Raw genomic sequence first — 14,732 nt, forward strand, 5'->3', positions numbered from 1 at the left:
ACCAAGCAATCCAAGTGTGAATTCAGGATGATAGAAATATTGTACCTAGGAAATGTTGTTAGTAAATTTGGGGTGCAAGTTCATTAGGAGAAGAGTCAAGCTATCCATGACTGGCCCCCACCAAAATCGCTCTCTGAGTTGCGAGGGTTCTTTGGACTATGCAGTTATTTCAGGAGGTTTGTAAAAGGATTCTCTTAGCTCAACACACTATTAACAGAGCTGACAAAGAAAGGCTCCTTCCAATGGAATGAAAAAGCACAACACACTTTTAATAAGTTAAAGAAGCAATGAGCACTTGCCTGTTCTCACCTTACCTAACTTCACTCAACCCGTCATTCTAGAATGTGATGCATCCAGAGTGGGCATTGGTGCAATATTAATGAAAGATAAACACCCTATAGCCTACGAGAGCTGGAAGCTTACACAAGCGGAGTGTCTATATTCCATCTGTGAAAAAGAGAGTTCTAGCAGTATCTGGTGGGTGCCAAGTTCATCGTCCATACCAATCATAATAGCTTGAGGTATTTTTTTTGGAGCAATGAGATTTGAATGAGAGGCAACAAAAATGGGTAAGTAAGATTCAAGCTTTTGATTTCGACATTGAATATGTGAAGGGAAAGAACAATTTTGTTGCAGATGCCCTTTCAAGAAAACTTGCCATCTGTTTGCTATCTCAAGTTTCAACTGTCTGGAAGGCACACTTATTGGTGGAATATTCCAAAAACACATTCACATGTAAGCTAATGGATGGCGACACTTAGGATGACTGATACAAGGTGGTGGATGACATCATTTACTATATGAATCATATATACTTGGTGCCTGAATCTAAACTGAAGTAGAAAATTCTGAAGGAAATACATGCCTCACCCTTGGCCGTACAACTGGGTTTTCTCAAAACCTATAGACAGCTTAGGGAGAGGTTTTTGTGGAAAGGATTTAAAGAAGATGTATTGCAGTATGTACGGGAATGTGTAGTCTGTTAGCAAAACAAATGTGAACACACTTTACCTGTAGGGTTACTACAACCCTTGCCTAAACCATAATAGAACTGGGAAAGTATCTCTATGGACTTCATCACCGGACTTTCAAAGGTAAACTAGAAGGATTGTATCTTTGTGGTATTTGACAGACTGATGAAGTATGCACAATTCTTCCCCATCTCCTCAAATTACCAGGCCACGTAGGTAGCCGACCGATTTTTTAGAGAAGTTTTTCGTCTACATGGGTTACCCTGAAACATTGTTAGCGACAGGGATGGTCGATTTATCAGTATTTTCTAGATAGATTTTTTTCGGTTGGTAGGAACAAAATTAATGCCAAGTACTAGCTACCACCCTCAAACAGAGGGAGATTGTGAACAAGTGGCTAGAAGGCTACCTTTAGAACTACATTTCGGCACAACAATGGGCATAGGTCAAATAGATGCATTTGGGGGAATATTGTTACAATAGCACTTATCACATGTCCATTGGGATGACACCCTTGAAAGCACTATACGGGTATAAACCTTTTTCATTTATTGACATGGTACTGGGCGACAACCGCACACCAAGGGCTAGGGATTGGCTTTAGGAGGGGCAAGACATTCTGAGATACTTGAAGGAGAATTTACAAAGGGTGCATAATCAACAAAAGATGTATACCAACAAACACCGGATTGAGAGAAGTTTCGAAGTGGGAGACTTGGTCTATCTCTGATTCTAGCCATACAAGCAATCCTCACTAAAGGCAAAAGGGAAAGAAAAATTGAAGCCATGTTTTTATGGTCCTTATCATGTAGTTCACCACATTGGTGAAGTTGCCTACGAACTAGAACTTCCAGAAGGAAGTTGCATCCATAATGTATTTCTTGTCTCTTGCTTGAAGAAAGTTGTGGGAGAGAACATCGTAGTAACCACAGATCTTCAGCCGCTCAATGAAGAAGGGAAGATGGTATTGGAACTAGCCGAGATCATCAATGTACGTGAGAAGACTCTACGGAACTGTACCCTAAGTGAATACTTGGTACGCTAGAAACACTCACCGTTGGACGATGCAACTTGGGAAGATGAACACATTCTGTAGCATCCGACATTGCATTTGCTTAAGGACAAACAAATTTTGGGACGAGCGGACTGTAATGTTCTCCTCATAAAATAAATACTTAATCAAACCTTTATTTATGGGCCGATTGATTTAGTATATCTTGGACCCATTTTTATTTTATTGTTTTTGTAGGTGTGGTCGTTGGCAATATTTGTAAACCCTCAGGAAATTCCCCCAAATGGTATTTAAGCACGACATGTAGGTAGTAGTTGGTATGCGATTTGAATTATATTTTTTGATACTGCGAATTCCAATTGGGATTCTTTGTTGTTCGCCATTTAGATTTGGTTCTAAATGTATGTCTTGTGTGTATTCAATCTTTATTGCATATCTTGTTTGGCGGACTGAAGGCTATTAACATCTCTGCACCCATTCATACATTTGTTGACTGTTGTCCTTGCCTCCACCGTACAACCCCCTTTAGTTGCACAGCGTACGATCACCTCCTACACTGCATGACCATCCAACCCCAACTGTACAGCCTTGCAACCTAGTCATACGACCCTATCCCATTACATTGTACGATCTAACCTCCTTAACCACACGGACATACAGAGTACTGTACAAACATTCAAGCTGCCGTACATCTTCATATCTTTGCACCGTACAACCTCTGCAGATAGTCACTCACCCATTGTACAGTTACCTACTGTGTTGACAGAGAAATCAATATAGACGGGAGTACAGTAGGATAGGAACATTAAAATATGATGATTCTTCTTATAATTTGATTGTGAGGGCAGTTAGGAAGATTGTGGGAAATGACTTTTCCTTACTGGATGAAAGGCCCAAATCCAATCCAGAAATAGTAGTTATGTTTGTCTTTACCATTCTTCATATCGGTGGGGATAAACATGTAGTTTTGGAGCCATGCAAGAGTGTCTTAAGGTTCACTTGGTGGTCAAATTGGGTGTAATCCTTAATAGCAATGGTGCGAACCTATGCATCCTCATTATCAAGAATAAGGCAGAATTTAATTTTAGAATTCCCTCCATCTACTTAAATAGGTGGTTTCTTCTTGATGTTGTGAATATCCGCAATCCTCCTGAATGGCATGACATTGCTTGGTTCCTCCTGGCCGACCTTGTGGACAACAACGAAGTGGAGGTCGACCCTTTTTCTGATAAAGAGTAGTGGAAATTAGTAGCTTGTTTTGCATTTTGGATTTTTACGACAAACTGTAATCTTTTGCATGATAATCTCGTCTTTAAAACTGCTTTTATTTGACTTCTTAAGGACAACTTATATGTTAATGCCAAATACCATGGTTTATATGAATATTAAGATATAATTTTAAAATTTGATATTTTCCATTATGCTAAGTTGTTTTTTGACCCTTTTTTTTAATGGGGAAATTGTGGTTATTTGTGGGCACTAACTTTGTATTGCTTCGTTTTCTTTGGGTTTTGTTGTAAGCGCGTAAAGCCTCAATTTTGTTTCTTAGTAGTGATTGTTTCTCTTTTCTTTAAGCTACAATCTTATATTTGGCTGACCACGTATTTTCTCTCCTCAATTCGGGGTAAGTTTTGTCGAGGAAAGCTTAGTAGTAATTTGCTAGTAAAATTTGATACATATCTTTGGTTATTCATGATTTTTGGTTGGGATATTTTCCATAATGTTAACTGGGTAAACAAAATTTTATTACCCTTGGCAGCTATGGTCTAGGCTATGCCAAGTCTTGTTAGCAATGTTTAAATGAGTTCAATTTTGGAAGCATGTATTTAATCATAGTCCTTTTTTTTTCAGAGCCTATGTTTCCACCTACTTAAGTCTTTTTCTTTGATGTGGAAAATGTTACAAAATTGGCTTAGAAGGGTTTATGCTGGTAATATGTTGATAAATGTGTCCCCTTTCTTTATTGATGGACAAAATCCATATCGTTCGGATATCCTCTTTGCATGTGAGGACGTATGTGGGTTACTGTGAAATTATACATTCATCATTGTATAAGCTTATTATTTTCAGAATGTCTATGGAAATGTCACTTCTCTCCAAAAGATCTTTTGAATTCCTTATTTTGAATATTTATGCATAAGAGATCTTTCCCCCCTAACCCCCTCCTCCACCCTGATCCCACCCTATTGCTTATATTTAGGCCTCAGTGGACTTGCGAAATCCTTTACTGTAGTATTAGAAAGTCGGATTGCTCTCCTATCCCCTTTGAGCTTATCTGGTTATAGACCAGATACTTCAGGCTTCTTTCCTCATGCCCTGAATGGATCTTGATGAGGCATCCTACCATGTTTTACAAGTATTACCCTTCTCCACGAGGGCCTTTGTTCCCCTTTGATGGGCTTCATTTAAGCATGAGGGTTTCTTCCCCCTCCTTTGGCTGGGCTCTTATGCATAAACTAGGGCTTTTGATTTATGCTTTGATTCAAAGAGATATTTTCTTGCAAAGAAGCTCCCCCTATTAGTGAAACCTTCTATTAATCAATAGAAGAGCTATGGTCATTCAATGTAGCTATGGTTAATTATAAATATTTTTGAGCTAATGTCCTTTCATGATTACAATGCTGAGAATCTTAGATAACAATATTGGGCACTTAGGAAGTTAACTTCTCTGGTATATGATGTGAATGGCTCATCTCTTATTCCTCTGTTTAAGCTCCACTCTATTATGGAGCTCATTTCTTCCTTCTTGGTATGTTTTCGGTGTTTTTTTTGATAATAAGAAAGGTGAAAGTGAAATTTATTAATATCCCAGTTTGTGGCCTCAGACTAGGTTCGGCCCATATTTACAATTGGGAATCCACAAAGCCAAGTGTTTCCATTTCTCTACTCTGCTCTATATCTCAATGGACTAGGAGCTCGAGGAAGACATATTCATGGTACATATGGCTCCACATGGTTTCAATAACTAGGCAGTAATTGGGATTCTCATTTCTTAATCATTTGGGCAAGTTAGTCTTTCCCCTTATTAGAGACATCATTTAGGGTGGCAAAGTTGATATGGAAATGTCTTGCTTTGTATCCCTTTTTTGGTAACTTGTTTTGAGCTCCTTATTACAGGTATTTGACTGATAATTGCGCTCTGAATTTGTGGGTAGGGGAACCCTCTAACCTCCCCCCCCCCCCCCCCCCCCTCATTACTGTGCATGCTTGCTTTGATTGCGGTTTTGCAAGGTCTTTGACGAGTTGAAGCTTAGTTATCAAAAAGGTCACTTCACATCCAGTGCTCTCAAATGTCTCATTCCTTTCCCTCTCACCTCTTCAAATATCTATATTGTAAGGGCTCCTATGCCAGCAAAAAGCCCTCACTTGGAGGCATCCATAAAGGGTGGTATGCCACCTTTTCCATCTAGTATGGCCAAGTATATAGAACCTTGGTCCTAGGCTAGACTAGGGGTTTTCTTCCTGTTGGCTAAAAATTTTGTATGTCATTGCCTAGGACTTACCAAATTGTGACTTTAGGCAATATTTCATGAGATTTGTCTCTCCTCTCTGTAATAGGGGAGGCTTCCTTCTAATCGTAGGTGGCTTCAATGGGAACTTGACTAAAAGTACAAAAAGGATGGTTCTCTTGATCAATTCTCTTTTTTAAGGAATGATTTGCCTACAACTCTATCTTTCCAACTTAGCAAAAAGTTTCTTATTGCTACATTAACACCAGTGACCCTAGAATTGACGTAAGAACAACACCAAGGGCAGCAGTTTACTTTTTATATTTTGTGAAACAAAAACAATAACCCAAAGTCTCCTACACTTGTCTCGAATAAAGATTCAAGCAGAATAACTAGTAAGGCACAAAGTCTCTTACTGGATACCCTCAAATTCAATAACAACACTAACAATTGAAACCCAAAGTCTTGAACTCTAAGTGATTACAGCCACTACTATCTATCACAATTTGTTCTCCTGTAGCACAAAGTCTTCAAAAGTTCAAATTGGCTTTGAATGTGATAGGAAACTCAAAGTCTGCATGATTAAATCCAAATCCCTCTTGATCAAAGCTCCAAAACTCACAATCAATATCCATAAAATGTCGTCACATAACAACTTGAATCAACACAAAGTTTGAAAGCAAGCTGCCTCTTTTATTGAAAGAAATTTGATTTACATCCAAGCACAAAGCCTTAGAGTGCACAATAAAAATTGGTAGAATTTTCTTGCCTTGCCAAAAGATGATTATTTACAATGAGCTCTCTCCTTTATATAGGAAAAACAAAGAGAGAAAGGTGGAGGAAAAAGGGGAACAACTCCAACCAACCATGACTTATCTGTAACTAACTACTTTGACTTTATTCAAAGTTGCATGCCTAAATGCGATTGCAACTTGATTACATGTTACAACTTTGCACATGATACTATCACATGCAAGTACATCTTGTTTTTCCATTACATGCGATGAAAATAATCCAAATGCTTGACAAGACACGACTTTTATTACATCATCCTTTTTTTGTCTCCATTTTTCTATAGGATGCTCAATGGTTGATGTGCTTGGGTTTGGTGGATGCTCTTGAACTAGAACATGATCTTGCATCCTTGCTTGCTTTGTAGTGTTGTTAGTAAATAGATTTTTCCCCTCAAAGAGAAATGTAGATAATGACTCGATATGCCTAAATAGAAGAACAAAATGTACTAACAGTTGGATGAGTTATCATTGATTGATAACTCTCCTTTGAATTGAGAGGTACAACTTGTAATGTCCCCTCTTTAGTTCGACATGACATTGATCATGGATTTTGCCTATTCTAGACTCTCGTAGGCAAATGGTGTGGAGAGAGAGTCAATTCTGCAGATCAGATGGTCATATCTTGCTCTTGAAGAAGTGTTAAGAGGTTATATTTTATTATTATGTGTTATTGGGGCCTACATGTTATAATTTTAAGTTGAGTTGCACTTTTTATTTTATAAAATTACGTTATTATAAAAAGTGCATTATAATGAGATTTTATAAAGGATGTTTCTAGAAGTTCTAGCAACTTCTTAGAAAAGTGAATAAATAGAGGGCTGGGCCTCTCATTTTGGACATGCTTGGATTTGAGATTTCTTCTACTTCTTCCATTGTGGAGCAAATTTGTAGTCTCTTGGGTCTGCAAATTATTTGATCTTTGGGAACGAATCACTCCCTTGGATTGGCGACTTTGAGGGTGTGAAATATCACCTGAATTGTTGCATTTGAGGAGTTTGTAATTCAGCCATCTCATTTGGACTTCATTGAGATTCAGTTATAAGGGTTTACTTTGGTTGGAATAAGGGTTTCAGTTGTGCCCTAGCATTTGTGGATTGATTAACAGGGTTTGTAGACACAGTTGTGCATTATTTTCAGACTGCCAGTCCAGGGTTTGGACCCACGTTTTTGCTCATAACTCCTAATTGGCTTGACGGATGAATTTCATATTTTAGGGGGTTATTCAGCAACCCTAGGCGCCCAGATTTATTGCTTTTGGAGTGACAAAAAACGCTGCAATATTTTTATCTAGCAGCCGTACCTGTACGGCCCTGTCAGTTAGGCAGCAGCAGCAATTTTGTGAGTTGGTTTGGGGCAGATTGTGAGGTCTTCGTGTGGCATTAATTCAGCATTCATATCCGGCAAAATTGGAGCTATTCCAGGTGCACAAACTGAAGTTTTGATTGCCAAAATATTGCATGTTCTGGATTAGAACAGTCAGCACTGTCATTGCATAAATAGTTATTTCCAGTCATTAATAACTGTTGTAAAAGTTTCGTCATTTGCATTCCAAATCTGAACTGGGTTATTGTTCATGTCATAACATTGCATTGTCAAGAGCTTGATGTGTTAGAAGTGCATAGTTGTGACAGTCTCTCATTGTAATCAGTTCTATTTGCTGTCATAAAATCAGAATTGCATTGGACTTCATATTTGAGTTTCATATTGTCATCTATCTCTTAGATTGGTAGTGTTATAATCTGGAATTGTTGTTCATACATTATTGGCATCATATATTGAGGTTTTGTTGTACAACAATTAGTAATATTGCAGCCTTATTCGGTTACATGCCAACTGTTTGACAAAATTCCTAAGTCCAGTTTGAGGGTTTCAGTGGCCTTTATAGTAAAGGTCATTACACAACTCCCACATGAAAGGATATTAATAAAATGTAAATAACAACACATATCTTTAACCTGAAGACACACAGGATTTTTGGCATTCATCCATCAACATGGAGTGAATGTGATTACAAGGTTTACAATGAGATAATGAAAGAAAGATAAACAGACAACCATACCAACTATTGAGTCTTTCACATTACTAGAAGAGAATAGGGAGAATCAAACATATCATTTTGCAAAAGACAACAACATGGGACTGTATTTGAAATAGGATAGGAAAGACCATAAGATCTTGCTCTATAAGAAAATAAATATCCAGACCCCAAGATCTAACATACAAATGTTCCTTTCAATTTCTAAAACATAACAAAAATAACTACAAAATTATTTTGTCCTTGCCATTACAATCAAATGCAGAAAACAAAAGAAATCAACTCTCTACACTCCCTGTTACATTCAGAAAATATTCTTCTCCCTCTTCCTATAGCTACAGATGTCCATAACTGAAAAAGAAGAACCCTTTACAATTGATTTTACCCCATTAAATAATTTCCCAAAGAAGTTTGGCAACCACCACAACTTCTTATCAAACTAATTTTGTCTTCTCAGGCACATTACTATAATAATTAATTCTTATTAAAGAATTAATTATTTTACATTTCTTTTCCAATTTAATCTATTTCCCAAGATTTTCTTCGTACAAGTTTTCCCAAATATCTCATATTACAATAATAATTAATTCTCTTAAAAGAATTAATTATTTCAAATTCTCTTTTCAATTTACCTTACCCCCACCAACTTACCATTTATCATTTTTACTTTCATGATCAGATTACAATAGCAATGATTAATTCTTTTGGAATTAATTATGTGAAAGATCATATTACCTTAGAAGTTTGATATTTAATTATTTTACATGTAGTCATATTTAATTATTTAAATAATTAAATATAATGCAAAATAATTAATAATGATTTTACTTTGAAAGTATTTTAATTTTTAAAATTTTGGGAGCGGTAATATTTAGGGTTTCAAAACCCTAGGTAACAGTGGCTCTCTCTGGGGGCTGTATTCTTTGCCAAGATGTAGAGAACTCCAGAATCTTTGTCTGTTGCTATCCAGTGCTTTATCCGTTGGGCAGAGTGTTGGCACAATAGTTGAGTTCTTCTAAGGTTTTTTCTTGAACTATCATTGTGGTATCATGAAAAATCCTTTCTGGTTCATTAATGAACTGATCTACCCCATCACATAAAACTATAGTTGCAGCCAAGATGGATGCACACCCACTGAACACATTGAATCTCTGAAACTAGAAACGTAATAGCACGCATTGGCTACTGCCAATTATATTTTGCATTGTGTCAACCTTGAAGAATAGACTGATTCAAATATTTTATGCATCCTTCAGCATCCTCCTAACTTCCCCTTGTTATAGATGCAAAAGCATGTGAGATCCTGGTACGAGGTTCAACTACTAGATGACCATCAACAACCTTTCTCTCTCTTGAGAAATGATCTTCAAGTTCTGTTTTTGTTACATGAGTAGGCAGGCCAGTCATATAGAATGTATTTCTAGGATTATGTGCATCATCATTTTTCTAGGCACCATATGGTCCTATTTTCTAAGTCTTTTAGGGTTTCCACATGTTTTAGTCTCCCACATGTTATTTTATTGTGCCCAATCCTCCCTGCCACATGAATTCTCTTAATCTTGAGATATTATGTCAACAGTTTGACGCCAGTCTCCAAGGATTGATTCGACTCTCACTGTCTATCACATCTATTAGGATCTGTACTCCATCCAATTTTTTTGTATGTGTTTAGAAAAGAATGGGAGAATGATGTAGCTTGGGTGTTCCCATCTCGAAAGTGAGCACAAGAGAGATTCTATTGATAATATACAAGCTCGATCATGGATTTAGAGAGAAGGACTGTTGACTAACATATGCCATGGATTGAGGCCTTTGAATATATGTGCACTGAAGACTTGACTCCCTGTGGCATCTCACTCAGTTACATTATGGATGTCGTGTTCGCAATTCTACTATTACCTTGGGCATGACCATTATGGATTGTGAAGGCGTTAGGTCTCAAGACTACGGATGATTCGTGTGGACAAGAGTTGTACAGAGGTTGCGGGTGAGAAGATCACTATTGTGTTATCAATTCTTCAGATGTGGCTTCCAGCTTCAAATAGTCAAGAAATCTTCCTCCAATGCTGGCAAAATAATAGATTCTTCGATACTTTCATGCACATCCCATTATTGGATTGAAAAATTTTGAAATTGAATTCCTCGCACTTGGTGAAGACCATAGGGAATATATGAAACCTTTACCATTGATAATCATGCATACCATTGTTAAGCCTGGGCAATATTTTATGTTGAATATTTAAGTCATTTGTAATTCATTTCCAATACTGTTCTCTATGACAAGAATGGAAATACCATGAATTTGTGCAAACTCTTGACACAAGTACCATCACCTATCACTTTCAATGGTTTGACATATATCCTCCCAAATACTCTTTCCACCAATATTTTTTATTGGTACATTAAAACTTTGTAATGTCCCCAATATTATTAAATAATAATATTTTGTGTGTGACTGAGAATCAATGTTTTTAAATCTCTCAGGCGCACTCTGTATTTATGTTTAGTACTTGTTGGCTTATTGCCATTTTGTAATCCTTTAGGAAGTTTCCTGAAGCCCTTTATAAGGCCTTCTCGTAAGTTGTTTTAGGCATGCTATTTGGATTATTTTCTTTGTACTACAAATTCCTATGGGATTTCTCTATTATTCGCCATTTCGGAAGTGAAAGATCTTCCCTACTTGGCTTTCCAGTTTTAGTGGGATTCAATCCTCACCCTACTATGTCGCCTATAATACTTTGCTCGAATCTTCAAAATTGGAGCACCATCTTTGTCTGTGTATTAATTGGAGAATATCAGTATTCAATATCTATTCATGCTTGGCATTTACTTGATGGTAATGTATTTTAATATTACTTGTATATGAGTTTGTATTCTCTTTCCAATACAATACCCTCCATACTCCTCCCTCCATCCACCTCTCTTTGTACTCCTCCCTCCACCCCTCTGTACTTCTTCCTCCATCCCTCCGTACTCCTTGTACTTCTTCTGCCATCTTCCATCTTGCAACTTCCATCTTCCAACTTCCATCTTCCATCTGCCAACTTCCATTTGCCATCTTCCATCCGTCATCTTCCATCCGTCATCTTCCTTCTGTCATCTTCCATCTGCCAACTTCCATCCACCAACTTCCATCTGCCATCTTCCATCTCCCAAATTTCCATCTTCCATCTACAAACTTCCATTCGCCATCTTCCAACATCATCTTCCATCCTCCCAAATTCCCGTACGACATTCCATTCCTCTGTACGAGCATATGCAAGATGGAAGATGGCAGAAGAAGTACAAGGAGTACGGTGGTATTAGAGCTGGTGATCTTGCTAGCCTGTCGGTGACATTGGATGCCGCCAAGATCTCGATCAGTAGGAAGAATGGTGAATCCAATATTGAGATGATGCAACTTTTAAGGGAGCTAATGAGAGGACAACAACAACTCAATGAAACCTTGTTAAATGGACAACGATAGCTCAATGAGACCTTGGTGAAGGGGCAAGATCAAATTGGCGAGACCCTCTGGCTTTTGGCACAAGGAAGGTCAAATGGAGGACACAATGGGCATGGTGATAATTCTGTCTATGAAAGGCTTCACACAGAGCGATCCCACACACGACTAATGATGCCGACATTTCCTCAATGGTTGGAACAACCTAGGGAACAAGAGCCTACTTTCCTTGAGATGTAAGATCAATTCCGTCAAGACTGGTTTGATGTTGGATTTGGTGCAAAATTTTCCTTCAAGGATTATGCAGATTTGTGGATGAGATATTCTAGGAGGCAGGGCAATTACAATGATGACATTAGATGAAAGATTGGAAAGATAAACTTATCATGCTTTGATGGATCTAAGTACACATCAGCACAAGCATGGGTTCAAAAGGTTGATACATACTTCTAACTCAACCCCATGCCTGAAGAAGAGGCAATCAAGTTTGCAGCGCTTCACTTGGAGGGAATCACCCATGATTTGTAACACCATGGGATGGTCACCCTAGGTCATGATCGAATCACTTCATATGCCGATTTCACAGAGAGACTTATTGACCGCTTTGACGGAAAGGATCTAGAGCTCAACTTCAAGGAGTTGGCACAACTAAAACAAACTGGAGCAATAGAGAGCTACATTACAGAATTTTAGAGGCTATCACTACTAGTGATAGATATTTCAGAGAGAAGACTTATTTTATTCATGGATGGACTGACCGAACCCTTAAAGGGTTGGGTGAAGGGTTTTAACCCTGACACACTTGTGGCAGCAATCAAGAAGGCACAGGACATGGCAACATCCACTTCTTCTAAAAGTTATTCACATGCCAGACCACCCATCACTCTGAAGGAGAAAGACAACAAGCCCCCTCCAAAGAAGCAGTCAATAGATGAAGCTACGAGACAAGATTTGAGGAGGAAGCTATGTTTTAATTGTAAGGAATCATGGGAACTAGGACACCGATGCTTAGGGAAGGGGAAGATCCATTACATAGAGGTGATGTCAGACAATGAAGAGGATGAGGAACGAAAAGTCAAAGAAGATGATCAACAAATTTCGAAAGAGGGTAATATAAATCATGCAGAGAGGATTGCTGCACTAGTACGTCAAGGAGGAACCATTGCTCTTTTGGGCACTCCAAGGTGTACTATTTTTCGGGTATGAGGAACTCTCCAAGGACAATAGGTCATAGTCATGCTGGACAGTGGGGCCACCCTTAATTTCATGAATTCATCACTTGTGAAATGAAGAGATTTAACTGCGGAGACACATGCAGGCTTCCAAGTCAAGGTAGCAAGAGGAAACCTTCTATCATGTACCCATTTGGTCCTACAACTTAGCATTACCATGGGAAACCATACAGTGACCGAAGATTTCTTTGTAGTAGATCTAGATGACATGGAAGTCATTCTTGGCATCCAGTGGATGGAAACTTTGGACGAGTACACACAAAGCTTCAAACGAATGGACCTTTCATTCAAAGTGGATGGAAAGAAGGTGGTCCTCAGGGGAATGTCAAATGGAGGGCTGAAGGAAATCTCAGCACAACGGATGGAAGCCATTCTTTGACATGATGACATTGTTTGGGCAGCACAATGTTTGATATCAACAAGACTGATGAAAGGACAACAAACCGACTAGCAGGATGATGAGCTTCACATAGTGTTGGATAAGCATAGTATAATCTTTGTCAACATCCCTCCGGGAATCCCTCCACACAGAGGATTTGAGCACACCATTGAGTTGGAGGAAGGAGCCAAACCCGTCATCACTACACCCTACCGCCATCCTAAAAGGTTTAAGGATGAGATAGAAAAAACGATCCAAGAACTCCTAGAGAAAGGATGGATTAGGCCTAGTTCCAGTCCCTTTGCATCATCAGTAGTTTTGGTTAAGAAGAAGGATGGAACCCTCCGATTGTGTGTGGACTATCGTGCACTAAACAAGAAAACCATTAAAAATAGGTACCCCATTCCCAGGATTAACAAATTATTGGATGAGTTACATGGTGCACTCTATTTTTCCAAAATAGATCTTCGTTCAGGATACCATTAGATCCGCATGAGGGACAGAGATGTGGAGAAGACCGCCTTTGATTGCCACTATGGACATTATGAGTTCCTAGTTATGCCATTTAGTCTAACCAATGCTCCAGCTAGTTTCCAGTCATGCATGAACCACATCTTCAACAAGCAACTGCAAAAGTACCTTTTGGTATTTTTTTATGACATACTTATTTACAGTAAGACATGGGAGGAACATTTGAGGCATTTGGATGAAGTACTCAGAATTATGGAGTCATAATCACTATTTGCCAAGAGGTCTAAATGTGAGTTTGGAATGACACAAATATTGTATCTGGGGCATATAATCAGTGCTCAATGGGCTTAGGTACACCAAGAAAAGATTCAAGCCATCTTGGATTGGCCACCTCCCAAGACTCTCCCTGATCTTTGTGGATTCCTTGGATTGTGCAATTATTATACAAGGTTCATGAAGGGGTTCTGACAACTTAGTGCACCACTGACAGACCTAACAAAAAAAGGATCTTTTCATTGGGATATGAAGGCACAACACACTTTTGACAAGTTGAAGGAAGTCACGAGTTCATGCTCGGTGCTGGCACTACCCGATTTCAATCTGCCCTTCATCTTGGAGTTTGATGCTTCAGGAGAAGGTATTGGAGCGGTGTTGATGCAAAATTGTCACCCCATTGCGTTCTAGAGTCAAAAACTCTCAGAAGCAGAACAATTGTACTCCATCTATGATAAAGAGATGCTTGCAATCATGTATACACTAACAAAGTTTCGGTAGTATCTTGTTGGAGCAAAAATTGTGGTGCAGACAGATCACAACAGCTTGAGATATTTTTTAGAGAAAAAAGATTTAAATGAACGACAACAAAAGTGGGTGAGAAAAATCCAAGCTTTTGACTTTGATATTGAGTATGAGAAGGGAAAACATAATGTAGTGATTGATGCTCTATC

At 38.4% G+C, this 14,732-nt stretch overlaps 1 protein-coding gene across 4 annotated transcripts in view; it reads left to right on the plus strand.

Annotated features, from left to right (window-relative positions):
- LOC149571036 (serine/threonine-protein kinase 12-like) overlaps positions 1-14,732 on the plus strand; it is a 352,869-nt gene that overhangs the window by 238,603 nt on the left and 99,534 nt on the right. The window lies entirely within an intron of this gene.

This window comes from Cupressus sempervirens, chromosome 2 (assembly GCF_028749045.1).
Source record: "Cupressus sempervirens isolate cs-2001-9-10 chromosome 2, ASM2874904v1, whole genome shotgun sequence".
Lineage (NCBI taxonomy): Eukaryota > Viridiplantae > Streptophyta > Pinopsida > Cupressales > Cupressaceae > Cupressus > Cupressus sempervirens.